We start from the raw sequence: 22,500 nt of genomic DNA, 5'->3' as shown, positions 1-22,500 counted from the left end.
GTGTCACGTCTCAGTCCGTGTCAGTGGAAGGCTGTTCCAAGAATCAAAAGCAGGAATGGTCCTATGTGGAGTTGTTTTTTTAAATTGGTCAATTTCGCAAATTGATATTGGTGTCAGTTGCAAAATGTATTCAGCAAAATAATCCCATCCCGCACACAAACATGTCAAACTTTTGCACATAAAAATGTCAAACTTTCTATTCTTGGTATGTGTACACTTGGAAGGATGTTTTATTCCATGTAAATTGCCTAGTCAGACCTGAAACGGTCATTGGAGTCAGTTGCAAAATTTATTGAGTAAAATAATCCCACCCCGCTAAGAAAAATGACAAACTTTTGATTCTTGGTATGTGTACACTTGGACAGATTGTTTTTTATCCCATGTAAAAACAAAAACCAAACAAAAACCAACTGGCCAGATCTAACACGGTCATTGGTGTCAGTTGCAAAATATATATTTAGCAAAAGAATCCCACCCGGCACAGAAACATGTCAAACTTTTGATTCTTGGTATGTTTACACTTGGCAGGATGTTTGATGTATATGATGTATAAAGCGTGGTCAGATCTGACATGGTGATCCCAACTGGTAACACGGGAATTAGTGTGCCTTTAACGCGTCATCTGTCTTTTTTTGTTGAATCAATGCTTTTATGTGATAATGCCATGCGATAAATGAAAAAGAACATCCCTGTACTCAAAAGAAATTGTCCCCAAAGCTAGATCATATTGATTTATCGCTATTTCTGGACAGGTGATGAATGAATCCCAGGCGCCCACGGGTGGTAGGGGGGAGGGGGAGGGGGTCGTTGCTGTTGTTGTTGGCGTGTTATTTAACAACAAAAATCGTATGTATTTGTTGCTCTTTGTTGTTGTTTTGTGTTCTTGCTCCTTTGTCTTTTCAGCGCGCGCGTGCGTTGAAATGGTTCAGTAAACAACAATAACAAAATATAAAAAACGCTCGCGCTGGACCCGAGTACTCTTCAGACTGGCTCGCTCAATAAATATAAATGTTTGGAATGTCTGTGGTGTGAATGTTGGTTTCTGACCAGAAATGCAGATCTATCTCTGGCCGATTCATAGATTCAACCTACAAACTGCGACCTCATCTGTGATCAGATATGTTTCGACCACATGCAGTTTATTCTTCAGAAAAATGCACACAAAAAATGGGTTGGGTTCGGTGATGTGTACATAAACGTCTTCCTCGCGATAGATTCGCTTATTATTTTGTCTTATGAAGCCGTCATCAACACGAACACAATGATTGCAGAAGCAAACTCTGTACCTACACGACCGAGACACAAGACTGATTATTTCACAGCTGCAATGAGAATAGAGAACAAAGACGTTTTGGGTAAGCTTACTCACGTCATGTCTTCACTGACAAGCTAGGAACAGACGGAAAATTCCGAACAAAAGTAAATGACGTCAAAGTCTCTTTCGCTTTGCGTGTAACTTTGTCATGACGTATTTTTGTGTGACGCGTTCGGCTGTTCTATCAGGTCAATGGCTGCGTGTTGCCCCGCCGGTGTGAACTCCTCCTACGGCCAAGTCGTTTTTGTGGTTTATTTCGCATTTAGGTCCCAGGTAACATTATGAAGTTTTAATACGATCAATCGGACCTATTATCAAGTTAGTGTATCAACTTTTGAACGAACTGCGCCCAGTAGTTTCCCAGCAATAAGCTGTTAAGTGGAGAAAGACAGACAGACACACAATTAAAGTCTGCTGAGCCCTAGTACTAGCGTACTCGGGGATAAATTCATAGAACTATGCCGACATGTCTCATTAGATAAAATCTCTTAATTAATTGTTTGACAATTATAGCGTGCTGGCATTGATTAGGTTGATAAGGTATTTCCAATTGTAATTTTGTCAAAACTTTCACGATCACCTAATTGGTCTCGTAGATCACATTATTACAATTGTTACTGTAGTGGCAAATATGTGGGTGAAAGTGAAGGGGGGGGGGGGGGGGAGGTGCGTGTTTGAGTTTACTTTAGGTCAATGCAATTTTCTCTCTTTCTATATCTCTGTTTGTTTGATTCTTGTATCATTTCTCTTTGTATGTTTGGGGGCTTGTAGTCCATCATTACTGCCCCCTCCCCTCCCCCCTCTTTCTCTCTCTCTCTCGGGTTGAAATGAATATTAATCGAATAAGTGTATGATTAGATTGTTGATCTTCCTTTTTTTCTTTTAACAGTTTGGCACTTTCTGCCATCTCAAATTAATGAAAAGGCTAAGCCACAAACACACACTTTCGTAATCTCTTTCTCTCCTCACCTCACCCACACCCCCCCCCCCCCCCCCCCCCTGTCTCTCTATCTATCACTAATCCACACGCAAAAAGGACATACAGTTATCTACACTGTCGTTATGTATTGCCAATCAATCGGTTTCGCCCAAAACCATCCCTTCCCACTCTTCCCTTTTCGACAAATGGCTGACGGAAAGGGAGACCACTCTAGCCAATAGGCTTCATCAGTAGCGGGTCTTGGCTGGGAGTTCTGTATCGAGTAGTTTCCCTTCTCTCTCGCTGTTTTTATCGGAGAAAAAAAGTTCATTGTAAGGACGGCAGCGACTTTTCAGGCAAAGTAATCATTATTCCGTGTCCGCTGTCTGGGCCGAAAACACGACCTTTCGGGCTGTTTCCGGGCAGAAAATACGAGCAGCGATTCGAAAAACGGGAACAGTGACATAAGGAGTTGGCAGGACATGTTAGCGTTCTCTTTACGCATCGTTAAAACCTTACGGAAAAGGGCAAAAGCGCTCTAGCAGCATAAACGATCCATAACAAATGGTAATCTTTGCACCAGTCAGAACCTATATCCACGAATGTTTATTTCCGCAAAACATAAACATATATGTTTTCCTGCTACAGATCTGTTCAGCTTACCAATGAAAAAGAACATTTAAGAGAGACACACAGACAATAATTGTGTCTGTGTCAAACCATTAAGAGAGAGACACACATAATTGTATTTCGTCTATGCGAAAACATTAGGATAGAGACAGACATAATATTTTGTTTGGGCCGTTTCATTAGTAAAATTGGATAGCAGACTTTTCCGACTGTCCCCATTTCCACTCTAACTCAAGCATGCATCTTTTAAATCACAAAACGATTTCCTTATTGTTTCTGCGATGAGGAACACAGAATTAACATAATTGCGTTACATATCAGTTTCGAAGCATCTTGGGTTTTTTTATTGAGCGTTTTGGGGACCTTTAGTTTCCTAGAGCTTATTAGCATTTCGCTGTAACTGTTTTGCTCCGCAAACTTATTCCAGCAAAATCGATCTTCTCCGGCTAATGACGACCTTTTGAAGACACTAAGGTTATGTAGGCTGTAAAAAGTTGGTCCCTCCCATTTCCCCCTTCTCTGTCTGTCTGTCCCTCAGCTGACGGATCATTTAGCTGCTTGCACTTCATTAATGTCGGCTGATCAACCCTGATCATAAAATCTTTTAATGAGCACGAGGACCTCATCGGGGAGTACTTCAATCGATACTGTTTTCATTTATTTTATTTATCTGTTTTTGTGTGTGTTGATTTAAGAACTGCGCTGTTTAGCTTATGAGAGTATTTCTTCGATTTGATATGAACTCCCCAAATAAATACATTAAAAAAATAAAGAGAACAAACAAACCGCCAGTATTCATTTATTTAACATAAGAACTTCATTCGTGTAAGAAACTGACCAATGTTAATACATTGTGTACAGACACAACTAACATTGACAGCAAGCTTTTATTAGTGGTTCACAAGAACACGCCAGGGTAAGAAAAACAAATCCAAAAACGGACTAACAAACCTAATAGTCTTCTTGTCTCAGCAACTAACCAAAGCAAAACGGACAGCTAGGGAACAGAAAGGAAGTGAAGAGAAACCCTATAACAAGCTGCTCTTGATGAGAAAAGCGGAAACTCATCTTGCAGCTTCTTGTCTAAATCTCTTTGTCCTGTCTACTGCATTGTTCCTTGATACCCCGTACCCGATGCCCTAAAAATGCCCAAAGGTGCCCGGAGACATTTGATTTCTGCCTGGGGATGTGTGTGTGTGTGTTGTGTGTGTGTGTGTGTTGTGTACGTGTGTGTGTGTGTGTGTGTGTGTGTGTGTGTGTGTGTGTGTGTTGTGTGTGTGTGTATGTGTGAGTGTGTGTGTGTGTGTGTGTGTGGTGTTTGTGTGTGTGTTGGTGTTGTGTGTGTGATGTGTGTGTGCGCCTTTGTCTATATGCTGCCCAATGGAACCACCATCCGTACGACCAGTGCACAGACTTGACCTCGCTTGACCACGAAGACTCGTATATATATACCACGAGCCAATGTTAGTCATATATTCTCGCTCCAGTTCAGGGCACAGTATTAATGTCTCTATTGCTTCAAAATATTTTCTTCCGTCCTTCCTTGATATGCCTGGGGGCTGAGGCCGAGTTATTACGTCCCTTGTCGAGTGGGTGGTGAGAGAGATTGGATGGAGCAATGTGATGATGCTCCATAGAGGATATTACCTCCACCTCGCGATGTATAGCCACAGGGCGGCTACCGGCACGGTTGGCCTAGTGGTAAGGCGTCCGCCCAGTGATCGGGAGGTCGTGGGTTCGAACCTCAGATTTTAAAATTGGCAATCTAGTGGCTGCTCCGCCTGGCGTCTGGCATTATGGTGTTAGTGCTAGGACTGGTTGGTCCGGTGTCAGAATAATGTGACTGGGTGAGACATGAAGCCTGTGCTGCGACTTCTGTCTTGTGTGTGGCGCACGTTATATGTCAAAGCAGCACCGCCCTGATATGGCCCTTCGTGGTCGACTGGGCGTTAAGCAAACAAACAAACAAACAAAAGTATCACACCATATCTTCAGCGTATTACCAATACCTGTCCCAATATAGACCAGTTGGTCTAAGAGGACGTTAAACCCTAATAGTCAGTCACAGGGCGGCTACTGTCGTCAACAGTCAGTGTTGACCGAATCTCTATTATTCCTCCTTTTTTGTCCTTCTTTAAGATGTCCCAAGTTCTCATTAACGGCCCACAACAGAGCTGTTGAGAATACCAATGATCTGATCCATGCGCCATTACTAGGCGTCTTTGATCTTGACAATGACGGTTTGGATTATGTCCCCAACGTCGCTGTTTTTTTCGTATTGTGTCTCAGTCACAGAGGCCGCTATCCCTGTTAAGGTTTGCATTATCCTATTATCATGATTATGGCAAACACGGCCAGGAACACATCCTTAAATGTTTCAGGCATGAAAATTGAAAAAAGTAAAAAAGGCTGAAAATGTGTAAGTTATATCAAAGTCGACAGCGCGATGCGCCTAGCATCTCCAAAGAACCCAAATTGAGCAATTTGGTGTCATCTGAGCTCCAAGTTTGCCATTAAATTCAGTTTTCAGAACCATTTTTGCCTCCCCCAATTAAATTATTTTTGCAGACACTTTTGCTTTTTCGGCGGAAAAAAAAAGTCGGCGGAAATTTGCCTTTCGGCGGACAATTCCCGAGCCTGATGTTTATTTTTTTCTTCTTTTCTTTTCTTTCTTCTTCTTGCCATCAAAATGTAGCCCCTCATTGAATTCCAGCAAACATGAAAGTAAACAAGAAATTCCTACGAGGTAGGAAAAACACCCCCGTCAAAGGGAAATAACCTTCTCAGTTGGTGGCAGTGACTGAGGACTGAGTGAGAATGGTTATTTCCCTTTGACCATGAAGATGTCCCTGTATAAGTCCTTGTATAATTTTAATCCACCAATAACTCCCTAACCGTGTGTTTGACTGGTCCCAATTTTTGTAAGGACCGTCTCAGGAATGTATAGAACCTGTTCACCAAGTTTGGTGACGATCGGTCCGTTCATTCTTGAGATCTATATGCGAACACAAACACACAAACACCCAAACAAACACCCAAACAAACACATCGAGCGAAACCTATACACACCCCTATACCGGGGGTGTAAAGATAAAATAAAAAGATTTCAAATATTACAGAGAGTTGGTATATATAGAGGAGGAGAAGGCATCAAGGATCCAATCTATTTCACCATTACTTGCCTCTTTGATCTTGACAGTGACGGGTTGTGTGCTGTCTAGTACTTTGCAGGCTTCTTATTATTGTGTCACAACCACAGAGCCAGATATCCGTGTTCAGGTTTACATTTCGGCTGACACAGCAAGGAACGCATCCTTAAATATGCGTCTATTTCTTGTTTTCTTTCTCCTTCTTGGCATCAAAATGTAGCGCCCACTGAATACCATCACGAGAGAGAGAGAGAGAGAGAGAGAGAGAGAGAGAGAGAGAGAGAGAGAGAGGGAGAGAGAGAGAGAGAGAGGGGGGGGGATGGCGTGAGAGAGAGAGAGAGAGAGAGGGTGAGAAAGACAATAACAATGCTTTATTTAACGAGGGTAATAAAGTATATAGTGATCTGATTTACAGAGAGAGAGAGAGAGAGAGAGAGAGAGAGAGAGAGAGAGAGAGAGAGAGAGAGAGAGAGAGAGAGAGAGAGAGAGATTTTTTGGGATTTTTTTTTTTTTTTTGGGGGGGGGGGGGGGGATTTCAAATAAAGAGAGTTCTAAAACAGATTTGCAGAAGGTATCGACGGTCCAATCCCAGCACCATTACTTCCTTCTTTGATCTCGACAGTGGCGGTTTTTGCGTCGTTCCAACACTTAGCTGGCTTTTGCTTGTGTCACCGCGAGAGATGTCGCGATCCACGCCGGACAAAGAGATACAGCGTGTAACACAACAGATACGGTCCGCATAACTTCAATATATATGAGGTACATGTTAGACACCAACTTTAGTTCCATTTTGGGAACTCTCCTGTCTCATTTTATGCGGACCCTATCTTGTGTGTTTTGAGAGCAAAACACGCTAACCCCAAACACAGAAAAGCACTGTGTAGATTGCGTATTAGCGCTCACGAGTTAAAAATCGAAAGGGGGAGATACACAAACACACCCAGAGAGGATAGAAAGTGCACCGTGTGTGGCGTAGTTGAAGACGAGCTCCATTTCCTGGATAGTTGTACAAGATTTCATGATCTACGCTTGCAGCTTATGGAACATGCACGTGTTAATGCTCGAAATCCGAGTCAGCTGATGACGATGCAAGACGTACCGATACAGCAACAACTTGCTGAATTTGTATACAACTGCATGATTATACGCAATAATGACATAACTACAGATACATAACAATGTTGTAATCACTGCTCCATGGACGATATTTCGTCTTGTCTTTACAAATATCCACTTCGTGTCTGATAAACCCTTTACTGTGTTTTTATGACAATTAAATGAGTTCCGCTGTATCTATCTATCCGGCGTGTTGTCATTTCAATGGGACCTCCCCACCCTTACCCGCACCGTATAACTGCATTCCTTCCCACTCAAAAAATAATGTTAAAACCATCACAGATCTGTCTAATAATTTTTTGGTTTCAATGGACTGTAAGCATCTTCCAACTAGGAAACACATTGCTTTGGCCTAAAAAAAAAATAGGTGTGGTTACGGTAACCCGACCTACCCTATTTTTAGGGGCCGATCCTATAACTTTTTATTACATTTGTCAAAAAAAAAAAACACACACAAAAAAACCGAGTGCAAAAAACGCAATGAAAGCGAAAGCGCCCGAGTCGCACACTTATTTCCCTGTCAAGTAGGTTTAATTTGTACACATTAGAAAAAAAAGTAAAAAATAAAAAAAAAAGTGATTGCCTACCTACCTACCCTATTTTTTTTGGATATGTTACCGTAACCACACCTATTTTTTTTTTGGCCTTAGTGTGCAGAGCGGACATTTCGTAATGACTGGTATAGTTGTCACTCACAGAATTAATTCAACAAACACAAAATCCCGTTCCGCGCTGGGAGCAGTCAGGCTGTTGCTGTTTGGCATGAGTCGTAATAATGTCATACTCTAGTCCCATGTATATAACAAACACATTATTTTTCTTTTTCTAAACCGCACCGAAAGCAGTCAGTTGTTGATTTATTGCATGAGTCTAAGTGAAGTGATACTCTCGTCCCATGTAAAAGCGTGAACGGAACTGTTGTTGTTGACATCATTGAATACACGAAAGGGTATGTGTCGTGAAGGCGGTTCTAAATTCAGCCCGAAGTAGACATTCCAAAAGACTTAACTTTGCGAATACGGAAAATTCAGTAATCAAGTAACAGGCATGAGAATTGAAAATCGTCAAAAAGGAGGAAATAAAGTTTGCCGTATCTTATATAACAGAAAATGTAGAACATTTTATCAGTTTTCCTTAAGTTAACCCTCATGTAAGAGAAGAAGGAAAAATGATTAACACACGAGGAGTGTTGCTTACAGCTTCAAATTCAATTTAATGTGCTGATCATCTACAAACATGAACACCTGGAGAGGTTGAAAAGGAGGAATTCCGTCAAAAGTAGGATGATTGTCATGCCGGAGTCAGTAGAATCATCATCTCGCACATGTTTCATTCAATATTTTGCTTTGCATGCATTTGGATCCTGTGTCTTGTCTTTCGAAAGTGGGGCAAAGAGCCGGTGTAACACGAAATTTTTACTCCACGAAAAATTTACTCCGGAGTAAATATTTCGTACGAAATTCTTACTCCGAGTACACTTTTCGTACGAGAAAAGAACTCCCAAAGGCACGAAAAAAATACTCCCTCCACGAAATTTTTACTCCCCATTTTTTTTACTTCCAGTAAAAATCTCGTTCGCAAAAATGGGATGCGGGCGAAGGGATAATGCCAATAAGTGATCTCGCGCAAACGAATGTCGCGCTACCCTCCTTCCACCCCTTCCACCACCAAGACTAACAGGGGACAAGGGAGTAAAAATTTCGTACACCTGGCATGGGAAGTTAAATTGCTCGTGTTGGGGTGAAGTAATTTATTCGTTATTTAATCGTCAGGGGAGTAACATTTTTATACGAAATGTTTACTCGGAACTCACCTGTCTTGGGGAGTAATTTTCTCGTGGAATGGGGGAGTGTTTTTTTCGTAAAGGGAGTAACTTTTTCGTACGAAATGTTTACTCCGGAGTAAAATTCTCGTGGGAGTAAATTTCTCGTGTTACACCGGCACGTTAAAAGTACAAGGACGAGCAAGCTTCTTGTGTACTCTTGATGCCAATAATCTGGTCACGCGAGAGTTGTCAAAAGGTCACAATCCTTAGTTGTGCGCAGAGTAAAAGAAAAGTGAGAAGCTCGGAGGGATTTAAAAGAGAAAATGTCTCTATAATTTCTTTTCTTCTTCTTTCTCTTTTCTCCAATTCCTTCCTTTCTTCTTTTTCTTTTTGCTCCTCTCTATATCGACCAGACTCGAGGAGGAAAAGAAAAGAGAGAAGCACGGAGGGATTTACAAGAGAAACGGCCTCTTCAATTTACTTTCTTCTTCTTTCTTCCTTTCAATTCCTTCCCTTTATCCTCTATATCGCCCCAACTCGATTCATCACTGTTTACCAGGTTGAGGGTACATTCCTTCTTGAGTAATCGAATATGTTCAGATGTGTTCAAGCTTTTAAACGGGATGATAACATAATTATTTCCACTTGAACACACGCAACCAATCACCTGCCTGGCTGCTAAATGTACACATTGGGATTGCTTTTGGGGAATTATTTGAAAACGTCTGACCGTGTCACCAACGATAATCTGCTCTCATTAATTCAGCACCAAACAAACAAGCAAACAATAGACAAAAACGAAAACATACCCCCCCCCCCACACACACACACAGTGCACAGAATGCAGTACCCCCCTACAAAGTGCACAGAATGCATTCAAACTCTTGATATGTGGTATGTGTCCAAGGGAAACGGGTCTCTCATTCCATGCTAAATCCTGCCCAGATCTGTGGCGGTACACATGATCGTGTATACGCGGGAATAACTGTACCTTTAAAGCGGGATTAACTTTACCTTTAAAGCGGGATTAGCTTTACCTTTAAAGCGGGATTAACTGTACCTTTTAAAACGGGATTAGCTTTTCCTTTAAAGCGGGAATAACTGTACCTTTAAAGCGGGAATGACTGTACCTTTAAAGCGGGAATAACTGTACCTTTAAAGCGGGATTACTTACTTACTTACTGCCTTTCACACCTGGTGGCGTGTAGGGCAGCGACAAAGGACAAAGCGGGATTAGCTTTACCTTTAAAGCGGGAATAACTGTACCTTTAAAGCGGGAATAACTGTACCTTTAAAGCGGGAATAACTGTACCTTTAAAGCGGGAATAACTGTACCTTTAAAGCGGGAATAACTGTACCTTTAAAGCGGGAATAACTGTACCTTTAAAGCGGGATTAGCTTTACCTTTAAAGAGGGATTAACTGTACCTTTAAAGTGGGATTAGCTTTACCTTTAAAGCGGGAATAACTGTACCTTTAAAGCGGGAATAACTGTACCTTTAAAGCGGGATTAACTGTACCTTTAAAGCGGGATTAGCTTTACCTTTAAAGCGGGATTAACTGTACCTTTAAAGCGGGAATAACTGTACCTTTAAAGCGGGATTAACTGTACCTTTAAAGCGGGAATGACTGTACCTTTAAAGCGGGAATAACTGTACCAGAGACTATAGAGTACACAGTCTGTATACTCTATAGTCTCTGACTGTACCTTTAAAGGGGGAAACACGTTTCCTGTACAGACCAAAAACACCGACCCAAATGTCCGCTTGCTTGTCCCGACCTCCCGGCTCTGGGAACGGACGTGGAATCCCAACGATGCCATCAACCCCCTGCTGAGGCGTCATGCAGATCGAAGTGTGGCCCAAGGGTCGATATACTGTGCCTTTGCCCCCCCCCCACCCCCCCCCTCTCAAACATTCTCCTCTTCACTCAGACGTCTACTATGGTACTTTTGCACACGCACACACGCTAGCAAACACATAGGCACAGATCGAATTGTGGTCCAGCGGTCGATATACTGGCCCTTCCGCCCCCCGCCCACCCCACCCCCTCACACACATACCAACTATCCTCCCCACTCAACGTTTCGCTCAGGATTAGGGATATGACGTATTCTATGGTACTTTTTGTCCACGTATACACGCTGGCAGACACATAGACACAGACAAAAGTGTGGACTAACTGTCGATATACTTTGTCCCTCCGCCACCCCCCCCCCCCCCCCCTCACACTATATACCAACTCTCCTCCTCAGACGACGTCTCGCTCAGGATTAGGAATATGACGTATTCTATGGTACTTTGTGTCCACGCATACACGCCACCAGACACAAAGACACAGATGAAAGTGTGGACTAACTGTCGATATAGTTTGCCATGCCCCGTACCACCCCCCTCCTCCCCAAACAACTTTACGCTCAGGATTGGGGGCAGGACGTGAGGTTTGGTACTTTTGCACACGCCAGCAAACACATAAACACAGATCCAAGTGTGGACCAGCGGTCGATATAGTTCCTTCTCCCTATCAAACGATTATTTTCAGTGTACATATCATTCTGTTTTCCGTTCGTTCCTTTTATTAAGTTGGTTCTGTGTTTTTTTGCGTTGGGTTTGGTTTGTTAGTTGTTTGCTTGTTTTATAAGTTGTGATTTGTTTTCCTTCTAAGTTTGCTTGATCTTCAACTCAAGACAATACCCCAACGAAGAAGTTTTAAGAGCGTGCCATAGGCTGTAATGTCCGGTACCGTCCCAGATTCCCAGCTTTGTTAGACAACAACCTGTCAACCTTATTTATTCTCCACTCGTTCCGTTCGCTTCTTCTCCCTTTCAGCTCTATATCTACTCTCTCGTTCTCACAGTTCCACTCTGCCAGTGATATCGGTAATAGCTAACCCATCGCACAGATTCTACCTCAATTTGAGGCATCCCCAACAGATCAAGCTAATTTGAAACCCTCTGGTACTTGAATTCTCCCCTTCATTTTTTGCACTGTATTCCCCTCAAAATCGATTCCAGTGTCAAGACAGTAAGACCGCTATTATTTTGCGAGTGAAATACTAAGCCTTTTAGCGGCTTGGATGCTGATTTTTTTTTTCATAATGACTACTTGTACAATCAGCAAAGCCTAACATCCACTTATATTACTTTTTTTCAACAGTACATTTCTTTCTAACGCATATTTCACACGTGCAAACGACGGGTGTCCGCCGAATTTCAAGTGGTTACCCGGTGACACAGTGGTGCGTGAAGCCTGACAGAGGGAAAGGGTTGCCATGGAATTCAGTAGTCTTTATGGAGACCTTATTAATATGCCTGTAGGGAAAACTACTTCCTTTGAAAAAGAGCTATTATCCGCTCACTAAAATGCGAATTATCGAAACATGCAAGCCTCTGAACAAAAGTGTTGGAAAATAGACAGAAAAAACGAAGTAGCAAGGTACCTCCATTGATCTCTACCTGGCGTTGGTGAACAACAACCTGTCACCCTTGCTTATCCTCCAGTAGCTCCTTTACCTTCCCCTCCATGTTTCCCCTCACAGTTCACTGCTAACGCTCATCGGTACTCACCCTTAGGCATGACGCACACTTTTAATCTCAGTTTCAGTTCCCTCTATACTAAGCTTGGTAAGGACTTAACTGCACTGGTCGGACATGTTTGCTGCAAAACTTCAAAACCTGCGGAAGAATTTGCATCCCTTTGTGCCCCCAGACATGCTTTGCTTGGAAGTTTTTCTTTTAAAACAGGTCTGTGTTTGGTTTTCTTGTGTGTTTTTCTTCTTGCTTCGTAATTACTCTGTACACAACTTCAAAAGCTCTCTTTTCTGCCCACAAATACACATTCACGTTCTGTCTCCGTTTTGAGACAAGCTTTGTCAGCACGGGCTATGTGTTTAGTTTTAACATAAGCTTGTCTGTGCGTGCCAGGTGTGTAGTTTTAACATAAGCTTGTCTGTGCGTGCTATGTGTGTAGTTTTGAGACAAGCTTGTCTGTACGTGGTATGTGTGTTGTGTTGACATAAGCTTGCTTGTCTGTTCGTACCAAGTGAGTGAACTAAGCCTTGATTTTTATACATTTATTTATGCCCTTTTCCCAGGTGAATGAATAGATACAGTCAGCTATAATATTTATATAGACAGAGCGGGTCTTATGATTTGCAGACTGATTAAACAAACGAGCTACAATAAACGAATTCAGCATAAATCACACTCAAGCCAACCCCCCCCCCCCCCCCCACACACACACACACACACACACAACTACCCCTCCTAGTATCTGGATGAAGTATTTCACACACACACACACACACACACACACACACACACACACACACACACACACACACACACACAAGCATAGCAGACACACTAGCATAGCAGACCCGTGCCAGCAATGTATTAATAATATAAATACTCTCCCAAAAGAACCCCCATGACATGACATGACTCACACACACACACACACACACACACTAGCATAACGGACCTGTGCCAACAATGTATTACTACTCTCCCACAAGAACCCCCATCACATGAAGATGATGAACAAAGCTAACTAGCAGTGAAGGCAATTAGTCTTCCACATTTAAAAAGAAAATCCCAAATATATCTGCAGCACAACTAAATATTGTCTTTCCTTCAAACTCACGCAAAAATGTGCAACTTCTCAAGGTTATATTTTTTTCTTTTCTTCCCTTTATTGACTTTCTTTCCTTCTGTTTTTCTTTCTTTCTGTCAATCTATCTCTTCTTTCTATTTTTGTTTCTTTCCCTCCTGTGTGTCTGTGTCTGTCTGTCAGTGTGTGTGTGTGTGTGTGTGTGTGTGTGTCTCCCCTTTCTATTTTTTTTCTTTCCCTCCTGTGTGTGTGGTGTGTGTGTGTGTGTGTGTGTGTGTGTGTGTGTGTGTGTGTGTGTGTGTGTGTGTGTGAGTGTGTGTGTCTCTCTCTCTCTCTCCTTTCTATTTACCCTTATTTCTTTCTGTGCTTCTTTTCTTCTGTATCTCTGTCTCTCTTATTGTATTGTATTTAGACGTTTCGTTCAAGGGCGATGCTATTAAGTGTACTTAAGTGGACGGCGGGGGGGGGGGGGGGGGGGGGAGGGATGTATGTTACCAGTGCGGGAACAGGGGTTGGAGAGGGGGGGGGAGTGGTGGGGGGGGGGGGGGGGGTCCTAGGGGTTCCGATAGCTTTTAGAGTTTTATAGTTCTCACCATGTCTGTATAGTGTATGTATTAGTTACTGTGATACCAAATTGTCTTACCCTTGTATGTATGATGCTATGCACCAGTGATGTATGAATGCTATTTATTTTTGTTTTTATCACACAGCAAGCTGCTTTCCTCGTGTATTTTTTATGTTCATTCATGTATTGTACACTTGGCAATAAATTATCTATCTATCTACTTTGAATGCATAACGCCGTTAGTCTCGGTGCCAAGAATCGGTTAAAGGTTCGAGCAGAAACCCTGGTAATATTGCTACAAGAGGAAACGGTTGGTTAAACTTACTTTTTTTTGTTAATCTTGCCCTCCTTGCTTTGGAATGTGTGTTGAAGAAGCGAGGGGGGGGGGGGGGGGCGGAGAGAGAGAGAGAGTGTGAGTGTGTGTGAGAGAGAGAGAGAGAGAGAGAGAGAGAGAGTGTGTGTGTGTGTGTGTGGCAGAGAGAGAGAGAGAGAGAGAGAGAGAGAGAGAGAGAGAGAGAGAGAGAGAGAGAGAGAGAGAGAGAGAGAGAGAGAGAGATGCAAACTGATCCAGACTGAACAGAACATAAAACTTTTAGCAAACAGAACCCCCAAAACCACTAACCTATACATTTTCAAACATTGTTTCAAATGTTTTGTACCAGCAAAAATCAACAGAAGAGGTTTAAAGCCGAACAAATACATCACATTGCAAAACAAACCCATTCCATCACTAAACAAATCAACCTGATAACCAAACAACCCCATCAAACACAGACACTTCAATAGAGTCCCAAAAGATATACAGCCACACGGACTGCATTGTATGGAAATACAAACCACTTACCTCTATCTCTTCTTTCACATATTTCTGTATCCGTTTTGGAATTACCAATTTGACTTGTTTATAACTTTGCACAAAGTTTTCTTTCTTTCATTTTTGTTTTAATCTTGAATTTTTCTGAGTTTAGTCTGCATCTTTCAAAGAAGATTGGGATATTAGAAGCTTATTCTCGCAATCAGTGTTGGAATATATATCACATTTTTGTATATTGCAATATTATCTGCAATAAGTGATGCAGTCGAACCTGTCTAACGACAACACGAAGGGCCGACCACAAGTTTAGACAGGTCATTATAGACAGGTGGTCACCAGGGAAAGATGAATTGTATTGAAGAAAATACCATCTGGGATCATTTGGGGGTGATTATTGTGAGCAGGTGATTGCTTTCAAGAGGTGGTCTGAGACGGATTCCACTGTATGTGATTTGAGACTTCCACAAGTGTTACAGACATCACCCACAATATACGATGTTCGGAAATATTGAGCGCACGACGCATAACATACACATCACGCACGCTGCATATCATACACATCAGAGTTATTTGTTCATCCCGATCGCAGGATAAAGACGATCCGCCTTGTTTAAAAAAGCTTGTCTGAGTAAAAGGGGCTCTTACTCTACCACACCGCTAACATTCCCGACAGAGTTATTTCAGGAACACGTCTATTGTCACTTTGTGAAAATGATTGCTGCATTTGACTTGCAGTTTGAATACCACAGACTACAGAACAGTGAAGAGGAAAATGTTCTGTACTCATAAGGCACATGTATCTTTTTCACAATAAAAGCACTAATGTTTTGAGAATACCACTGTTTTAAGTGTTTGATTTCCACAACAGAAGCCAACAAGTTATTTCATGCAGCAGCGAAAAACAACAACAAAAAAACAACTTTTGTGGGCTGTTCTAACAGAAGCATATATTTATACATGTAGAGTTAATTTTATGGAATTCGCCATCCTCGTATGTATATTAAGTATCAAAATAAATCCCACAGATTCAATACTGCTGTGACAAAACAAATAATAAGCAAAATAAATGTATGCATCAAGTCGTTGAATACAAATTGCACACGTATCTAACATTTTCCTTGCATATTGTGCCGCAACTAGTCAATTATGTTGAATAGGTAGAATGCAGTTGCTCTATTAGGTCCATTCTTGTTATTTTAATTTACTGCTATATATCTACTGGGTTAAACCAGATACCATAAAACCTGACAGGTGTTGTTTATAATTAATCAAAGCCAACTATATTAAACAATATCTGTAACACTTCACACAAGACTTAAATACTTCTGTTACAGTTGGTTCATGCACTAAAATAGTGTGTGTGTGTGTGTGTGTGTGTGTGTGTGTGTGTGTGTGTGTGTGTGTGAGAGAGAGAAAGAGAGAGAGAGAGAGAGAGAGAGAGAGAGAGAGAGAGAGAGAGAGAGAGAGAGAGAGCAGGGCTGGAAGTGGAAATGTAAGATCACAGTAGGGGAGATAACTCCTTCAACGCCAGGTCCGTTTCCACCCTGAGATTGACGATTGTCTCCCTCAATACGTGTGCTCTTTCTGTCAATACCTGTCTCTAAGTCTAACAAAACATTGGTTGTTAAACTTAAACTTGCGCATATTTCAGTCATCCTACCTAAAGATCCAACAACTAATTGTGAAATCAAATGTTTCAAATACGAAGTTTCCACAAAATTGTAACATGTGTATGTTATTCATTTTGTGTGCATTGTACGTGGTCTCAAATCTCTCTCTCATTCTCGCACACACACACACATGTGAATGTAAAAGCCACCCCACTCTGTGTTGGTATGTCACGGTTCAATTAACATTCACAACAAAAAAAACAAAAAATTGAAACGGAATTTGAACAGAGCAACTTTAAAGAAGATGGTAATAAAAATAAAGAATTCAAAAATGACAACATTAAAACGAGAAAAATGAACAGCAAAACAAGAATGATAACAAAATTAATTTCAGGAACCACAAAAGTTACTGTAATCTCTACCTGAGAAAACTTCTCTTAGTATCCTAAGGTGTCTGTTTCTCTCTGCAAGTTCAAACCAACAACTTTTTGAAAAATCCACAGATTTACAGAGAGTTTAAACCTAAAACTAGGCTCATTATTCAACAACATTGAAAATATAAAATGATGAAGGAAAAGTGCTGTTGTACGGTAATTATTTTGAATACATTGGGTTTTTGGCTCACGTAAGTGTAGCCTATGCGATGCTAACTTTTGTCTGTCTGTGCGTGCGTGCGTGCGTGCGTATGTATGTATGTCTGTGGTAGAAACTTTAACATTTGACTGAACACCGAAATACTAATTTTACCTGGTTATTATTCAAGCAACAGCTTCAAAGTATTGAAGCAATGATCAACATTTTGTCGGCACCTATGTAGTTAAAGTGTGTATCCAAAGAAAACGGGTGGTGGGGGGCTTTTGGGGGGGTAAAAACAGCTGACTGGTTTTTGTCGTGCGGGGTATGTAGACCAGGTCAGGGGTCAAGGTTAAGTCAGATCGCGTGAAGGATTGTGGTATAGATACAGTTATCACAGAGCTGCAGTTCGCCGATTCGGAGAAGACGATTTCACATTGTTCGGTTTCGTAGCACCAGAAAAATAGAAAAAGAAGATACCAAAGGAGATTTCCTACAGGTTAATCTGCACAGCGTGTTTCCAGTGTCTGCGCGAGGAAGCGCTGTCGAAAGCGCAGTGTCGATCTGTCCATCTGGCAGTCGTGTCCCCGTAAGTAGGCTACAGACAGACAGATCTAGATATAGTGTCTCGCACTCTTGCACAGTGTCACCTATGCTTACTGTGTGTGTGTATGTGTGACGGAGTGATTGAGTTTGTGTTACTGTTTGTCGATTTCTTACGTGAGCCTTGAAGGCTTCGCCTTTTGTTGGTCCTTTTTTTTGGTATTTTTTTGTACTGTCTTGCAAAGTAACAGAATATTTGTACAGATGTCACTTTTTATTTGTAATGTGGGATGGCAGCTGCTGATAATAAAATGAAGCATCTGATCTGTCAAACGGACAAGGAGAGAGAAAAAACACACATGAAATTAAGTTCTGACTCACTACAATTACAAACATCAAGTGTTAGTTGAAAAAAAAAGTGTTTCCAAAAATGGAAGCACACGTGGCCTTTGAAGGCAAAACTACATGCAGAAACTGACGTACCGGTAGCTTGTGTGCGTGGATTTTCTTCATCGCCTAAAGGTAACAAATAGCATACATAAAGCTAATGATGTACTCTTCACAAAACAAATATGGGCAACAAAGAAAATGAAGCAGAAACAAAATCAGCAAAGATAATCACAATAACTCTTCATTTTATAAGCAAAAGACTAAAGAAGAACAAACTTTTCATTATAGCAGTTCATAATTATGATTCCACCATCTAAATTGATTTGTTCTAATATTAATTCATCATCCAGATCTGTGTGTGGTAAAATGTTTAAATAGAAGTATTCATAATTTATCAATGTTTGTACAGTAGAGTATATTGTAAATCTGTATATATTGTAAACACACACACACACAAGCTCTCTCTAATTCACACACACACACGCAAAAACAAAAAAAACACAAAAAAAAGTATGTGCGCGCACACGCACACACACACACCATTGCTGTATTGAACCAAAAACAGTGTAGCTGTTTGTAGTGTAATATTAATAATAAGTGAATGCATCTTCAATACTGCGTTTCTATTTAACCATACATTTTCATAACAGTAGGACAACTTGACTGTGCAAGTGTGACTCAAGAATAATGTGACACATACAGGTTACTCACGAAAACATTGTTGACTATACCAACTATGTGCTTCTCGTTATTGTTATGTTTTGTTTTCTTGTGCTTTTTTTTTAAATTTTTTTTTACCATGCTGCTGTAGAAAAATGTAACTTGTGCACACACTAAATTCACATGCTTGTTGAAAAAAAAGAGAACTTTCAGTGAATGAGTGCATAGGGAGAGGGAGAGGGAGGGGGAATGGTATGAGGGGGGGGGGGGGGGAGGGACCTGGGGAATGGGGGTTGGGAGGAGGAGGGGGGAGTGTGTTGTGATGGGAGCATTTGTGACAATTTATTCCTTCTTCACTAAATCAGTAAATGCTGTTGTTTTCTTGACCCTTGCAACTGCCGTTAATGTTTTTTTCTCTCTGTGAGTTCTCTGTGGACATATGACAAAGTTTGTCATGATAAGGCAAAAAAAAAAAAAAATTGTCTGTTTCTGGTAACATGGCTAAAAAAAATAGGGTCGGTAGGTTGGGATTTTTTATTTTTAAATTTTTTTTTACCCCAAATGTAGACCAATAAAACTAACTTTAAAAATCGCGCAAAGAGACTGGATTCACTATACATAGAGACAAGACACTCAACACATTTACAAATCGTCAGCGGACTTTCGTTTTCACACGTTTTTGTTGTTCATTTTCTCACCCTGCCCTTTACCACCAAAAAATTTTTTAAAAATTTTGAGTTTGGAAAAAAAAAGTTTAGGGTCGGCGCCGAAATTTAGGGTCGGTCGGGTGACCAGAAACAGACAATTTTTTTTTGTTGGCCTAATCAGAATATACTCATGCAAGACAGAACACAATATAAAGATGTGAAAAATCAAAAGCTGTGTGGTTCTTCTAGTCCTTTTCACAACAAAGGATTTTCAATTTCATTTTTCTTAAAAATATATATTTTTTAAAGCAAGAAAAAAGAAGAAAGAGAAAATAAAACATGGAACAAATACAAAAGGAAGGTACTGTGCAGCAAGTTAATATAACAACACAATGTTAATTACAAGGGTTTTCCTCCTGTTTAATAACTTTTCATCATGCTGCATTTGTTGCGAAGCTTTATCAAAGCATTAGACAAACAAAAGACGGCCATGAAACATAAAGCTGGTCAACATTTTGAAAGGCTCACAAAGAAACCTTTTAACAGAACATTTTGTGAAAGCACAGTAACTCAGCATAACCGCTGCCATTAACTAACAAATCTTAAACAAAATAAACACTCGGACTTCCTGCGGAACAATCACAAAAAGCAGCAACAACCGACTAAGAATGTGTCGCTAAACACAGAACGAACTGGTATAATATATTACACACGTGTGAAAAGGTGAAGCACAGTATAACACACATGTAGACGTCTTACTTGTAAAGCAGTCTGAGAGAGAAAGAGAGAGAGAGAGATAGGAAAATAATAATCCACATTGAAGCAAAATTAAGGACCAGGAATCATCCAATGCAGTAATGGTTTGTCTGACCGACTGACTATTTTGTCCTCCGGCTATCTTACGCTATCCAGGACATGAGTTCTAAAATTTAGTAAAAAGAAGAAGAAATCAATAGGAAATAGATTTATATCTGGCTACAGTTACACAACATTGGGGTGTGGTGGTAAGGGAGGGGGGGGGGGGGGGGGGGGGGGGGTTAGAAAGCTACAATAAAGTATGACGAGATATTTACATTATTCATATACTTCAGTCAATATTTATGATCATCATATTCTTTAAAACATGTACACATTGTACAATCAAGCTGCCCAGAATTTGAGGCGAGACAATTTAAGACAGGGGAAGTAATCACTACTTCCTGAAGCACTGCACAACTATAATGGGTTGCTTCCCTTTACACGAGGGACTATAAGATACACATGCTGAGCAGTCTACTTTCGTTTCGTTCTTCCACACACACACACACACACACACAGAACACTCCAGTGGTGTCCGAACAAAATTAACAACTTAACAGATCACAGTCACATACATGTGTCCATAATTCTCACAAATGTCCATATTTTTTTCCATTTAATAACGACATACCAACATTTGTATCATAGATTTACAATACACACACACGCAACATAAAAGAGAGAGAGAGAGAGAGAGAGAGAGAGAGAGAGAGAGAGAGAGAGAGAGAGAGAGAGAGAGAGAGAGAGAACGAACGAACGAACGAACTTTATTACTCAAGGATGGAGAGAGAGAGAGAGAGAGAGAGAGAGAGAGAGAGAGAGAGAGAGAGAGAGAGAGAGAGAGAGAGAGAGAGAGAGAGAGAGAGATGGTTTTGTGTGTGTGTTTGTGTATGAGATGTAGAAGGTGTGTTTGTGTGTGTGATGTATCAGTGAGTGTGTGTGTGTGTGTGTGTGTGTGTGTGTATGGGGGGGAGGATGGCAGAGGTGACTGCAGGAGACTAGAAAAGTACAGAAAGGTAAAGGAGTAAGACAGAGAGACTAAAATGAGGACGTGTAACTCACCAGAGCTGTAGCTGTCTGTAGAGGACTGCGAGATGGACCGACTGTGTATCCTGGGTCTGTTGGGGTTCAGGTTGTACTTGATCTCCTGCAACAAACACAACGACAAGGATAAGGACAAGGATAACTTATTTGATAGTCCTTTAACGGGCGAAATGGCTTGGTGGTAAGACGCCGGCCTCCAAAGCGGAAGGTCGTGGTCCTTGTCAGAGTTAGGTGGGTTATAGAAACACAAAAATACCCAGCATGCTTCCTCCAAAAGGGCGTATGGCTACCTAAATGGCGGAGTAAAGACGATCATACACGAAACCATCCACTTGTGCAAAAATGCAAATGTACGTGGGAGTTTCAGCCAACGAACGCAGAAGAAGAAGAAGATAGTCCTTTGAGGTTACCCCCGTGGTAATCGACAATTTTCGGAAATAACTCCATTTGGTTCGTCTGGGTTGTGGAAGAGTGAATACCAAGATTGTCAAAACCTCTGGAAAATATTGGAGGGGCCAGTCACTAGCGAGGGTTGTGTCGGAAACACAAGGACTGGGTGGCCGAGTGGTAAACGCACTTGCCTCGGAAGCGAGAGGTTGCGAGTTCGACCCTGGGTCAGGGCGTTAGCAATTTTCTCCCCCCTTTCCTAACCTAGGTGGTGGGTTCAAGTGCTAGTCTTTCGGATGAGACGAAAAACCGAGGTCCCTTCGTGTACACTACATTGGGGTGTGCACGTTAAAGTTCCCACGATTGACAAAAGGGTCTTTCCTGGCAAAATTGTATAGGCATAGATACATATGTCCACCAAATACCCGTGTGACTTGGAATAATAGGCCGTGAAAAGTAAATATTCGCCTTAATTGGCTTGAGATTTACTGGCCGATGTGAATGCGTGATATATTGAGTAAAAAATTCCATCTCACACGGCAGAAATTAATATGAAAAGCGCTCAGAGAACGTCAAGCGCTATATAAATCGCCCAATACATACAGGAACACATGTTTTGGACACACCCCTCGCTAGTGACTGGCCCCTATGATGATTTCCAGAGGTTTTGGCAGTCTTGGTATTCATTCTTCCACAACAACCCATACCAACCCGACGGAGTTATTTTCGGAATTTGTCTATTCGGGTTGGTTTCTCCCGGGGAAAGTGAGCTGCCATACCATACAGCACGGCGCTACAAATTTCCTCCCTTTTTTCCTGCATGCGTGTATTCCTATTCCGTCGCGATATAACCTTGAACGGTTGAAAACGACGTTAAACACCAAATAAAGAAAGAAAGAAAGTATTCCTATTTCCAGGTCCTGAGACTCTCGCTGTGAAACATGGGTCTTTATCCTGTGTATGCGT

The 22,500-nt window shown here is 41.3% G+C and overlaps 2 long non-coding RNA genes across 2 annotated transcripts in view; one reads left to right on the top strand and one right to left on the bottom strand.

The window, feature by feature from the left end:
- The window catches only part of LOC138963859 (uncharacterized), a 118,293-nt gene that overhangs the window by 2,856 nt on the left and 92,937 nt on the right, over positions 1 to 22,500 (top strand). The gene's annotated exons all lie outside the window — the stretch shown is intronic.
- LOC138963858 (uncharacterized) overlaps positions 16,343 to 22,500 on the bottom strand; it is a 110,138-nt gene continuing 103,980 nt past the window's right edge. Inside the window, exons 2-3 of the long non-coding RNA XR_011454942.1 lie at positions 21,166 to 21,250; positions 16,343 to 18,124 (exon numbers count right to left, since the gene is read on the bottom strand). This is a non-coding gene — a long non-coding RNA (uncharacterized lncRNA). The remainder of the gene's footprint in view (positions 18,125 to 21,165; positions 21,251 to 22,500) is intronic.

Source organism: Littorina saxatilis, linkage group LG4, assembly GCF_037325665.1.
Source record: "Littorina saxatilis isolate snail1 linkage group LG4, US_GU_Lsax_2.0, whole genome shotgun sequence".
NCBI lineage: Eukaryota > Metazoa > Mollusca > Gastropoda > Littorinimorpha > Littorinidae > Littorina > Littorina saxatilis.
The sequence above is the reverse complement of the archived record's forward strand: the minus strand, read 5'-3'. Positions and strand labels throughout refer to the sequence as shown.